Source organism: Aptenodytes patagonicus, chromosome 6 (genome assembly GCF_965638725.1).
Source record: "Aptenodytes patagonicus chromosome 6, bAptPat1.pri.cur, whole genome shotgun sequence".
Lineage (NCBI taxonomy): Eukaryota > Metazoa > Chordata > Aves > Sphenisciformes > Spheniscidae > Aptenodytes > Aptenodytes patagonicus.
Window position 1 is genome coordinate 54613813 of NC_134954.1, and position 13665 is coordinate 54627477.

A 13665-nucleotide genomic window follows, 5' to 3' on the forward strand; every position below is an offset into this window, starting at 1 on the left:
CTCCATAATCTTCCCCGGCACCGAGGTCAGGCTGACAGGCCTGTAGTTCCCCGGATCCTCCTTCCGGCCCTTCTTGTAGATGGGCGTCACATTGGCAAGCCTCCAGTCATCTGGGACCTCCCCTGTTAACCAGGACTGCTGATAAATGATGGAGAGTGGCTTGGTGAGCTCCTCTGCCAGCTCTCTCAGCACCCTCGGGTGGATCCCATCCGGCCCCATAGACTTGTGAGCATCCAGGTGGCGTAGCAGGTCGTTGACTGCTTGACTTGTGCATCCAGGTGGCATAGCATGTCGTTGACTGCTTCCTCTTGGATTATGGGGGGGTTCATCCTGCTCGCCGTCCCTGTGTGAATCCGTGCAGACAACGCGCCCAGGCCACAGCAGGAGGCCTTCAGGTATATGAAGCACTGATGGTGAAAGTGCCAAGGAGCCTAGGTGGGCTGGCATTTTAACTTAGGGGCTAAGCATTTTGACTTACGCTTAGCTGTGGTTTTGGTTGTGGCTAGCTATTCCTAATGGTTTTAGATACACAGTTAAGAAATAGAGCTGTAGAGCCTGAATGCTTAGTGCTCTTCAGGTGCCTATTTCCCCCTAAAATCTGTACAGAACTATTGTCTGCTATCCACACCCAAAAGCATGGAGGACATTTTTATTGTCTAAGAAAGACACAACTCCTCTGAGGCAGTTCCTTTGGTAAAACACCACATAAAACACCTCTTCTCGCACTGAGCTGCAGACTAGCTTATTTTTCATCGCTTGCTTTCCAAGTGATTTTCAAAAGGTATTACAATTAGCCATCAGTAGAAAAAACACACCTAAGTATTTCTAAAAGCTCCTTAGGCAAACGTATGATGTTACAGCCCAAGGACACCAAGGATGACTTCCACCCGGAAACCCATTTAGCATTGAACATGAATGAAGAACAGCAAAAGAGAACGGCTACGAAGAACTACTTTGGCTTTGCGTTTGCAAGGAACGACCCACGCCCGCAAACGGAAGAGAAGCGTCCTATGCCCGCACACCACACGCCGCCGCACAAGGAGCGTGAGCCGGCGGGGAGGCGCTGCCCGCACCCTCCGCTAGCAGAGCTGCGCGGGAGAGGCGCGCCCCTCGCCCTCCATCGCCCCGGCCGCACCCCCCGCCCCGGGGCCCCGCTGTCTGCGTCCCTCGGGCCGCCGTCTCCACCCGCCCCGGGCGTCGGCCCCCGCGCGCTGCGGCACAGGCGGCGCGGCCGCCCCCTCCCGCAGCGCCCCGCGGCGGTCGGCCCCCCGCTCCGGCTCCCCGTGGGACTCCCAGGAGCAGCCGCGGTCCCGGCGGTCACGGGCAGACGGCAGCGGCATGGCTGCCCGGAGGAAACGCTCCGTCAGGCCGGGAAGTTTCTATGCGGCCGCCTCCCGGCAGCGGCATCCCCAACGGCGCCGCCGGGCGCCCCCCTCCCGCGGGGACCCCGGCGCGCTCCTTCCACTCCGCGCTCACGGCCGGGCAGCCCCCGCCCCAGGGCACCGGCCCTCCCCGCTCCGGGCTCGCTGCGGCGGGCTGCGACACGGCCCGGCCGCGCCCTCCGACCCCGCCCGGTCCCGCCCTGTCCCGCCCGGCCTGCGGCCTCCGCGAGGGGGCGCTGCGGCGGCGGCGGGCGCGGCCGCTTCGGCGGCGGGGCCGGGCGAGGCTGCCGGGAGGCGGTGGCTGCTGCGCGGAGCGGAGGGGACGGGGAGCGGGGGAGACGGCGCCAGCGGCTGGGCGGCGGCCGCCCTGCAGCGCGGAGACAGCACCTACCTGTGGCATGGGAGAAGTGAGTATTTCCTTTCCTCCGTCTTGTTTGTGGGGTTTTGCCCGGACTTTGCTCTTAGCTGCCGCTCGTGAGTCCCTCTGCCCCCTCCGCGCCTGGCCTCGCCCTGGAGGACGGCTGGAGCACTGAGTAAAAGTAGGTGGTGTATTCGGTTGATTTCCTTGTCTTTCTGGTGCTTTTCTCTTCCCCATCAGCGTGACATCTGGCTTTTTCTTCTTCTTTTTTTTCCTTTGCCTTTCTTTCTGGTTTTTTTTTTTTTTTTTTTTTTTTTTTAACTGGCATTAGCATTTGGGGAGCTGTTTTACCGGCAAGTCTCAGGTTCTCCTAGTCTCCAGCTTGTTAAATTCTGCCCTGTACACCCACCAAGGAAAGAAAATTCAGCTCACACCGAGCTACGTCTGAGGTCCCACTTAGTATCTGTGAGGCAACAAAGAAATGTATTCTTCTTAATTTGCCGTGAAAGATAGTTTGCAGCCATAGAGATGGAGCAGGGTGAGCTCTAGATGGAGGATTTTCCTCTGTGCCATCATGTCCCCTTGGTTGCTACACTGTGGTGACCACACCTGTAGAAAGATGGAAGAAGCGCACAGAGGAAAGAGAGCAACAGGAAAAGCTGGGAAGAACAGCATGTTCTCGTCTCGGGCAGCCTTATCTGCTGGGTATTTGTGTAGAAAATAAAAACCCGTGCATTAATCATTCTTATGTGCCTTGTTACCGTAACTCTAAACTTCTCACATCCCATCTTGTACTCTGGGTAGAGCAAAGTTGTTTTGCTCATCCAAATTGTCGTGACTTTTATACGAAGAGTGGTAACTTAGAAAAGTGCACTTCGTGCTTTCCACATGAGCGGTACTGCTTCAACCTCAAAAAAATCTTGGTAGGAAAATGAATGATGGGAGCAACCCTCATACAAAAGTACAAAGTTGATTTATGGAAAGTCATGCAGTGGGAAGTTTTTCATCAAGAAAATTAATTTCAGCACACTTTTCCCTGCTAACATAAATTCAGATTTTGCCATTTAACTTGAGGACTCCAATCTACATAGTGTTTCTTTGTTACCAAAATATCTCATTGTTTCTGGAATATATTAAAAAGACTTCTAGTTTGAGTGGGATGCAAAAAGCAAAATTAAGTAGTGGAAGGGAAAATTTTGATTTTTTTTTTTTTTCCCCAGTTGAACTTGTTTTAGAGCAAATATATGCGTGGGAGTTAGCAACAAAAACCCCCAAAACCCTTAGTGTTTCGTAAGATGAATTACTGTAATGACATGTTTACCGTTTGATGCATAGCACCACAGCACTATTAAGGTGTGAATTTTCGTATGGAATGAAAGGTAGTTCTGTCACAGCCATTTTCATGTCAGTAGTGTGTGTGTGGTGTGTGTGTGGGGAAATGTCTTCTAGCTTCTAAGTGGCCTGAAAATCCATTTCTTATTAGAATCTGATCAGTTGCTGCATCGTTCTTGTTTGCCAAATGCAGCTGTTGCAGGCAAATGGGAAGAATCCCTCCTGTTTGTTGGCTCTGATCTCTCTATGAGAAACGCAGCGGCTCCTTGGCTGGTCCTGATGGAAAAGGGTGTGTCAGGGTGGGAAGGCAGAGCTCTGTTGTGTGCATTGCACACCGAGGTTCGGGGCGGCCGGAGGTGTGCACAGGGTGCTGCAAGGTTTGCTAAGGGCCAGGCTGGCCATCAGCCAGTCCAAGGGGCTTAATGTCATCTTCACCCACACTCCATCCCTGTCACCTGTCTGTGTTAGGGATTCAAGAGGATAGTTTCATCTAGGCTCTTGGGGTTTTTTTTTCTTCCTTACATATTTTTAAAAAGACTGTGTTTTTTAAATGATCTTCAAAAGGTGTATTTAGCTGAAGTTTATACCAACACAGATTTGATGAAAAGACGAGATTTGCATGTCTTAGGCATTGATAGATACTTTTATATTATTCCTAAGAGACACAAAAGCAAGCATTGCCCCTTTCATATTTAAAACATTATTCAGTGTTCGCAGCTGAAGTTCAACAGAGAGAAATGGAAATGAGTGAAACAGATTGTTGATTTTAAAATTACACACAATAAAAGAAATGCAAAGTGCAGATAAATAGCATGAGACATGAACAAATTCCCGGGCTTTTAAATAGATTTTGTTAATCTAAGGTTTTATTACCAGCAGTATGATCTTGATATGGACAGTTTTTGCCTACAATATTTTATTTTAAAACTCGTTTCTCTTGTTTGAGGCAAAGAGGAAGCTTTGAGGTAATGCTGAAAAGATAAATACTTTGTTTTTCTTCATATAAGCAAATCTAATTTATTGTTAATACATACTTATTACTAATAAGCAGCGATAGCATGCAGAAGACATTCCACCTTATTCCAGTCCAAGGAAACAGACTATCCCTGGATCCAATCCTTTAAGCACATATGTCCTCATTTAATGTTTTATAGGGACACTAAGTTGGATGCCTTCTGCAGCGTGTCATTTGGGACTGCATATGTGCACACAATCCATAACACATGGAGAGAAAACTAGTATAATTTAATCTTCAAAAAGATTTTTCCCTCCTGTTGAAATAAATTGTAAACTCAGCCCAGGACAAGGACTTATTTATCAATAATAATCACAGATGTCATGCTCCTTAGAGAGAGTTGAGTCATTCTCAACGTTGAGTGGTTGTGCTGGTTGAAGCACTTGTGTCCAAACCACATTGGTCTGTTACCAGGGAAGATTTCCCATTAATTGTCTCGGTCCTCTTGTTAAGGTTTTTGTCACCGTTAACTAGTTGAGTTCCAGATAGGAGATAAACCCTTTGTCACATTTCTAAATACAAGTTGCATTTTCCCATGCGATGTAAGAAGTTCAGTATAAATAGTTTTCTTAAAGTCTTGGAAGAAATCCACTGTAGAAATTCAGTAGCAAAGCAGAAGTTAAAAGAAAAGTTAAACCATCTTGCATGCAATTGTTGCATTCTGGGGAAAAAAACCACAACAGAAATTTGAATATAGTTTCATATGTGAGCAGGTGAGTTTAATACAGTTATTTCCATAGAAGTTCTTTACCAAGATTGAACTCTTTCTTTGAAAGTCACACCATGAAATTTTCTTGTTCAACAAGTTAAGTAAGGGAAAACAACAACAATGCTCCAGCAAGCCTCTTTGAGAATATGCACTTTTGTGACTTGTGACAGATACTAAATGGGAGTCGCTCCTGTATCTACACGTTTAGTTGATTCTCTTGGGTTATTATTCTGTTGATGAGATATAGACGTGTAGATCTAGTTTATTTTTCTTTTAGCCTGAAATGGTATCTTTCTCCGATGATGCATTTGCAGAATCATTAGCCAATGTTATCCTGAACTTTTAGACATAAAATTCTTGTTTAAAATTCCTATATCCTAGACAGAGTGGCCTGAGTAGCCAAGAGACATAAAGTGTCCCTCTGTGCCCTTGCAGCATTACCTGCTTCTGCAGACGGGCTGGAGCACATACTCTCTAGCGGCTGTTCCTTGCATCCAGGGGCCGGCAGCACTGGGGTGCCATAGGGACTGGTACTATGCCCAGTGTACGTGCCAGGATATAGAGATCGGATGCCATTTATGCTGCACCCAAAGCAGCAGCAGGCAGGTTGTCTCTAGTTTTGGAGTGTCTTGTGGGTACCTCAGATACCGCCAAGTCTTGCTGCCTGAGTTCCTGGAAAAAGCTAGGCAACCCCTTTGCATTTGACTCACTGTTTGGCTTTGTATCTGGACAGCTATGATTTACTGTGCAGATTATCCTGGTATGAAAATGAGTAGATAATACTGGAGGAAAGATATTATGGAGGAAAAATAACCAAATAGCAAACACAATCTTGAAACCCACTTTGATCTCATTTTAAGGTACATATAACTTTACAATGCTTTTATAGATACTGATTTACCTCACTACAGTGTCATTGACAAGGGTTTTTTTGTGCCTTAAGTATGCAATTTGAAATCCTACTGTGTTCATTAATATATCTCCAGATTTCCTGAATGTATAATGTATGTCTTGGAATATTTACATCATCCCTGAGAAGTGTTTTGCCCAAATATTTTTACTGTGTATGAATAACTTCTAGATCAGTGGATAGATTGTATAATGGCTGCATCCTCCCCTTCCTACTGCATTTCCTGCGTTGCTCTTCTTTCCATTAGTAATTCTTGACTGTTTCACACCTCATCTTTCTTACGGTAGCCACCCTTGTGTCTCCACCCTTCCCTTCTGACTTACTCTCACGCTGCTGCCTCCACTGCAATGATTGCCTTCCCAGGTTAGACACAGTTGTGCAGCTCTCATGCTGGCAGTTTAACTGCATGTGTAGAGGAAATGTTTGATACTTGATCGGATAGCAGCCAGGAAGGAGCTTTTTGTTTCTAGTACCCAAATGCTTAATTAATGTGTGTATACTTCTTGGCCATCTGGGCTCATCAACTAGCACGCAAACACTTTATAATAGTGAGAAATGTGCCTTCTGAGCAGCTGGCCAGCCAGTGAGGAAATGTTTGTTTTGGAGGTCTGCCACCTGGTAGGGACTTGTGCTTCATTGCCCTAAATCCATCAGTGGCTTCTCTGGTACCTGCTGCCTGGGAGCTGCACATTTCCTCAGCATTGAGGTTGTGGTTGGCCAGCAAGTGGTGTGTTTTTCTGTGCTTGCTCAGCTCTCGTATCTCCATCCTGATTCTATCTGGGAATGCTTCTCTTACAGCAAGGTTTATATTCAGGCAGAAAACCTCGAAGGAATTGAAATAAATTCGATGATTTGAAGATATGCAGTACCTTCAGAGTTTTTAATACATATAGCTAGATTAATTGGTACAGTCAGAGGCAGAGGAAAGCAGTTCCAATATATTGTGTAGCTACAATGTGTTTATAAAGGCTTTGCAGCATTTTGTTTAAAAAAATTCCGATTTGCTGCAAGTTTTACTGGGTTTATTTATCTGGTTCACAGGGTGTTTTAAAATTATTTTTTTTCCTAACTAGATAGTTGGTGGGGGAAGGGGAGGGTCATTATTCAGGAGCTGAAATTACCAGATGAAGTACTTCCAGTGTTGGTTGTCTTTGAATACGTACAGGCCAACTGAGGAAAGAGAAAGGAGAGAATGGGGCTCTAAAAACAGTCACAGTGAGGTGATACTGAGGAAAATAATACGTGAATACGTGGAGGCACTGCTTAGGTAAACATGGCTATAGAAAGAGCAGTGGGGATGAAGGAACTTCATATTTGGTGTCATGAAGGTGACTGCCTTCCTTACCAATCCATCAAAATCTGAAAGATCTTTATTTAAAATAGAGACCTCAGGTTCAGCACAGTCAGAGGTATCTTGTCCAGGAATAGAGCCACTTATTGGGTAGGAGACACTGATTTTCATGGTGTAGTCTATTTTTACTGGGATAGGAGAGAAGAAAAAAATACAATTCCTTTTCTGTTACAGTACTTCTGTCTTGGGACTTGGACTCCAGCTTTTGTGTAGAGCAGTGGTGGTGATGGGTTATGTTGAACTTCTGTTGATCTCACGGTCTGACTTAGAAGTTATAAGGCAGTAGCTTGCTTGACCTCTGCCTGCAGTCAGTCCTGTCTGTCACTGTTGGATTCAAAATTCTTGATCAACACAGCCTGTATTTCTTCTGTAGCCTTCGCATGAGATTTCAAAGGCCGTAACTACATAACATAGTGGACCATTGTGTTAGATAATTTTGAGCTCTGTATTTTATACTACATTTATTAAGAAAAATATGTTAATTGACTTGTATTTGGATTCAATAATAGATCCTAATTCTCGGAAGCTTATTTTTCTGTTTGCAGGCTAACAGATATATTTTTTAGAAGGATTTCCTATATTTTCCCATGTTAAAAAGCATATACAGCTCTTTTTACAAATAGAGACCTCAACTTACTCTCAAGTTATTCACTTCATTAATAACATGACCCTCAGTTTTAGGTGGGAAAAGATATTTCAGAATTAGAGTGATGCCTTGGAGGACTTTTAAAGAATAAATAAAAATAAATAAAAATTTCTTTACTGAAAGAGTGGTTAACCATTGGAACAGGCTGCCCAGGGAAGTGGTTGAGTCACCATCCCTGGACGTATTTAAAAGACGTGTAGATGAGGTGCTTAGGGACATGGTTTAGTGGGCATGGTGGTGTTGGGTTGACGGTTAGACTCGGTGATCTTAGAGGTCTTTTCCAACCTTAATGATTCTATGATTCTAATATATAAGTAAGTAAAAACAATGAGAATTGTTATGGGTTTTTTACCTGTATAATCTTAAAGACTTAAATCTATTGTATGTCCTTCAAGTGATGTATCAATTTTCAGTTCTTTTTTGTAAGACAAAGACTGTCAGAAGACGTGATTTAAAGCTTTCAGGGTGTAGATACTTGTGGTTAATACTTAATGATGTTTCAGAGATGATATTTAATGATATTTTGTAGCAGTTTCTGTGGCTTAAAAAAGATTATTTTGTTAATTAGATTTAATAAATTGAATGAAAGAAGAATCCATTTGTCTGGAGCACCAAATAGCCATGATCACTTATTTTGTCTTTCTTTCCTTCACTCTCCTTCTGTCTCCCAGTCCCTAGAGGCATATTTTATTTTCATCTTGCTGCGTCTTTGTCCTTTCACTGAATTCAAGCAGAGTTTTTTCCTTCCATGTAGTGATGATGTACTACTTCATGGATGATGAAAAGGAATAAAATAACGACTTCCAGAGGCTTTGCTGCACTAAGTAAATAGAGATTGGATTTGTGATGATCTACACTTATTAGCAAAAATATCTGTGTTTATTTTATTTCTAAATAATCACAGTGGTTTTCTATTTAGGGATAAGACACATACTGTTCTCATGAAAGATGTTCAGCAATGTATCTGAGATGGTAATTCAGAGAAGTTCAGAAGCTTGAAATGGACTTTGGTGAGGCACTACGAAACTAAGTGTCTCTTGTTTTCTGCTGTAGAAAGTTGATATAATTCTCAGTGAAGTCTTCAGACACTTGCTTTCCGAGAAGTTTTATGTATCGTCAAAAGAGAGTACAGAAATTATCGTAGCCTTGTGCTTTTCCACCTTTTTTTGTGGAAATTCCAAAAATTCCAAAAATTTTCCAGAGCCTTTCAGAAATGCTGCTTTTCTAGACTGTTGTGAATTATGCACTTTCTGCTGCATAATGCTTTAATTTTTGTGGATTTCTTTGAGTTGGACACAGGGCCAAATGGACCAGTGGCCCACAAGATTCAAACAATTACCTAATAATTTAAAGGCATGCAGAAGGTGAGAGAGTGTTTCTATTAATCTAAAAAAAAAAAGATTTGACAACTCTAAGGTGACAAATCATAGGAATTACTTTAAAATTAAATAGTACTGCATGGATATGCTGAACAATTATCTCATAATCTTGCTGAGGGACATAGGTATAGAAGTAGGGTGTTCTGCACTGAAACTAAAGTCACTCTATTCTAGAAATGAATCTCAATTTCTTATATTGTAAAGTGGTTTTTAGGGTTTGTGTTTTGGGTTGTGGGTTTTTTTGTGGTTTGGTTTTTTTGTGGGTTTTTTATTATTATTATTTACAACCTCCATACCATACCATTAGCTTTCACTGTAAGAAAAAAGTAAATAAGTAAATTTGTAGTTCTTGGGGGAGTGATGACTGTTTTTGTTTTTTAGAGAAATGGTTGACAGTGTGGCAACTGAATCACAGAGGCAGACAAAACAGAAGGCAAATGACGTCAAGCATTTATAAGCCTCAGAGCAGCAACTTCCATTCTTTTAAGCAAATGCCGTGATTTCTAGGGCCAAACACAGGTGTATTGTATGTTTGAGACCAGTACTGATACCTTTTTCTTTTTCTCAAGCTTTTACATTGTTAAAACATTTATGTTAAAACTCTAGAAGCGGGACAAGGGTGTCTGACAAGGACACTAGTTGCTACTCCATTTGTATTTGTTGTTTACGAGGATTCTAGTCCAGCTCAAATGGAAGTAATAAATGGGGATAATCTTTAAGGTTTTCTGTTTACAGTCTGCCCCTGGTCGGTCTGATTGAGGGCAACGTTCCTCCCAGCTTTGGATGAATGTGTCAAATGACAGTAGCTTGGTACTTTTTAAGTAATTTAAGAAATGTAAATGTGTTTACCAGCAAATGAGCTAGCCACAAAACCCCACTGCCTTTTTCATGGTTTTGCATTACGGGGATGTGTGCTCATAGGTATCTTTTAGAAGGAGATGAGTGTTTAATTCTGGGGATTGAAGAAGTCTGGTAACTGATTTTCTAAAAGTGGTATTGTTTTAGTGCCATTCTTATAGTTTCTTATGCAGTGTAAATTTTCTGGTTCTCTTCCAAAAATTGTAACATTCTGTTTATACTGGTTCTTTACTCACTTTTAATTTTAGAAAACTGTGCATGAATTTGAAGATACTCAGAAGTTTCTTTTTTTCTTAAGCTCATAGAGCTGTTTTTTGGCTAAGCTATAAAACACAGATAAAAAGAAAGACTTACACTTCCACCTCGTCTGGAGTTCTAAGAGATGCAAGGAAGTGAGGGGGAAGGAATGCAGGCACAGACTAATAGGCTATTCCCCTCTTCTGATGACTACTTGATTAAATTATTTATTCCTACTGTATGACTGGGAAGGAAGGAGCACGGAATGTTTTGAAGCTGAGTGTCATTCCACAGTGCTGATAAAGTACAGTGGCTCTGGTGGTCTGGTCTGAAGCAGCTGCTTTCTTTTTGCCTGGAAAAGAAAATGGTGATGAATTAAGTAAAAAAAGGAAATTACTTTTTTAAACCAACTGCTGCACTTTATATAGTGCTTTTTTAATAAATGTTTTCTGTGAATGTCTTGCAATTCTGTTTTAATTATATTGCAGTTGTGCAATATAATTGCTGCTTTCTGCAGCAAGGTAGCACTTCAGGGCAAAGACTACCTTGTTTCTAGGGAGCTATGTACTACTGCATGGGTATTAAGAAAAGTTGTGTGCCTACATCAAGGAACAATAGATTAGTCCATGTACCAAATTACACTTCGTTGTTTTTTGGCTGGTTTTGGTTTTGTTTTTTTTTGTTTTTTTACATGGCCATCTAAAAAGATGTCTTCAATCCACTAGGGCAGCAAAGAAACGTGGGGTTGAGTTTTGGCTCTTCTCATTCTGAATTTGACACCATTTATTTTCTTCTGCATACAAAATCTATAAATGTGCATATGAGTTTAGCAGTGGTAGTCAATACAGGAAGCTTTAGCCAATAATACGATACTTTGATGTCAAGATGCATGATGGCAAATGCCATGTTGCTGAACCTTCTGAAGTGTATATTTGAAATCTTCACAGATGAATGAGTTTTTAACAGCTGTTTATAATACAAGTATTTAATTTTAAGAATATTTTCATATGAAGACAGCATATTATGATGATTTCTAATAGTTTCCTTTAAGTTTCATGTTTGAATCCACCCAAGAGTTTTTGTGTATATGCGGTTTGCCTTCTGCGCTCTCAGCTTTGATGTGGGGGTTGGGGAGGAGATACGGCCTCTCAAGTCCTTCTCATTCTTTCAAATGTTGCAAAAAAAGCCGTCAAATTGCTTGTTTTACTCCACATTTACTCCGTTATAGTGTACACAATATATATATTATAGTGAGACCTTTTCATTCAATTGCATATTTGCCTTAGGGTGATTCCAGAGCCCCTCTTAAAATGACAAAATTGCATGAAGAATGAATTTGATCCAGTATTATGGAACGAGCTACCTATCATCTTACCAGTAATCCTTTACCTGGAATATCGTTTTATGTTCCTCTAAATCATCAGTTTTTTAAAGGCACATTGTGGTATAGCCTTCTTTTTCAGTTGCAAATCTGAGTTGGAAGAATTGGAATGTCTGTCCCCTATATGCTTACAACTACTTTTAGTTACCGTTGCTCTAGCTATATTTTCAAAGATCAGCCTGTGGGTTGCCCATATTCATCTGGTGCTTTGTGCTGCAAAGTAAATTATTAACAGGTGTGATTTCCAGAAGTATTCCTAATGGCTCTAGATTTGATAATGAACAATGAGAAGTGTCAGGGAGATCAGTTGGGATATTTCCTTTGCTGATCATGCTGTATTAATAGAAGTGGGACTCCATGAAGTGCTTTCATGTGTGTGAGGTGGGGCCTGTAATGATCAAAAGGGTATTTACCTCTCTATATTGGAGACAGGGACATCTTTCAGGCAGGGACAGGCAGGTAGGCCTGTCATCATAGACAGGCAGAGACATCTTTTACTGGGTCAGGTTGGCTCAAATCCCCATCCAACCTGACTAACTGTTGAACCACACCGAGTGCCAGGTGGAATTGTTCAGAAGGGTTGTGTCAGGGCAGGGGAAATTGGTGATTCCGAGCCAGTAGATGGTTCTGTGACTTCTGAAAAGGTATTATTGACAGACACATTTCTATGGTTGGCTGGCAATCGATACCAGCCAGTGCAACCTTGATTTTGAAACTCTAAATTTAAATGTGGAGGGCAAAACATTTTCAGTGGAAAGAAAATAGTTATGAAATTAAATTACTACTTCAGATTTGCATTTCCTTTTTCATTCAGCAGATTTTGTTTTCTTTTAGAGGATACTGTCATATCTGTTTATTTGTTCGTCATTTCCCCGGCAGGTGCAAGGGTAGCATTAACTTTGAGGTTTTGTTTTAGAGTAACTTAATCTAATCCAGTTAATTTTTTGTTGTCCATAATTGTTGTTTACACAATCTAGAACAGGAGTCATTTTTCAAAAGCGAGTAAATAAGAAAAGTAAATGAAAACATGAGAGATGTGTTTCCAGCTGTCCTTTAGACTCTTCAGTGGTGTGGGGTTTATATGGTTTTGTGCAAGTGGAGAAAGGTTTCCTGTTGTATTCTTGCCAACTGGATGTACTGTCAGATAAATTTTAATGCAGACTTGTCTCACAATGTAGAGCCAAGTAAAATAGAAAGCCAAGAAGAAAAAGGAGTGAGGGAGGACAAATACTTCAGAAAATATAAAGACATTTGGATTCAAGCCCCAGAGAAAACTACTGCCAAAGCTGCCTTGGAGATCCATTGTTCTGGCTTACAATCACATGAATGTCTGAAAATGACTGATAAAGACTAAGTGAATTAACATTGTTTACAGAAAAGATTCAGTGGTCATAGGGAAAAATTTTCTTTTAGAAAGAATTACATCCCTGAACAAAACTGAGCAAAACAGATGGAGTGTAAGAAATGCAGGGCTTATGTGATTGTGAAAGAGACCTATGGTTATCATCCTAGTCTCACCATAACATTTTCTAACACTTCAAATTCAAGCAACCTGTTTTCCAAGTTTCTTTCACGATCTTTTTTTCCCTTTGTCTTTTACTTGTGATAGAAAGCAATTCTGTAGTGAAATAGGTCTGTTAGAAAGCATAGGAAAACTAAAGGAAATTCTTCCTATCTCTTTACTTAAGCCACTGGCATAGTAGTGGAAATAGTTTGGTTAACAACAATGATGATGAGGGTGCCTGTTTTTCTTTTTTGTGATAAATTTGGCATGAGGAAAAAGGCCATCGATGCTTCCTCTCATTCCATTATGTCCACTCTAACAGCTATGCTGTTTGTAATCTGTTACCACGTTCTGCATGTTTCTACGTTGCTGTTTAGCTAATGTATGTATTTCCTGTATATATTTTCTGCTTCAGCTGGAGGAGTTTCTTTGAATCTAACACATTTTGATTTGTCTATACTGTCCTAGCACCTTTGCTTGATGGGCATTCCTGTGGATATTCCACAGCTACAGTGTCAAAGAGAAGGCACAATCTTACATTGGTGTTGGTATTTATAAAAAGTAGTAGTTTTTGTAAACTCACAGAAATGTATGCAAATGTAA

The 13665-nt window shown here is 41.5% G+C and overlaps 1 long non-coding RNA gene across 1 annotated transcript in view; it reads right to left on the reverse strand.

Moving 5' to 3' along the window:
- Window positions 1-1779: 1779 nt before the first annotated feature.
- Window positions 1780-13665, reverse strand: part of LOC143162396 (uncharacterized) — a 31125-nt gene continuing 19239 nt past the window's right edge. The window contains exons 3-4 of the long non-coding RNA XR_012995696.1: window positions 10295-10529; window positions 1780-2349 (exon numbers count right to left, since the gene is read on the reverse strand). This is a non-coding gene — a long non-coding RNA (uncharacterized LOC143162396). The remainder of the gene's footprint in view (window positions 2350-10294; window positions 10530-13665) is intronic.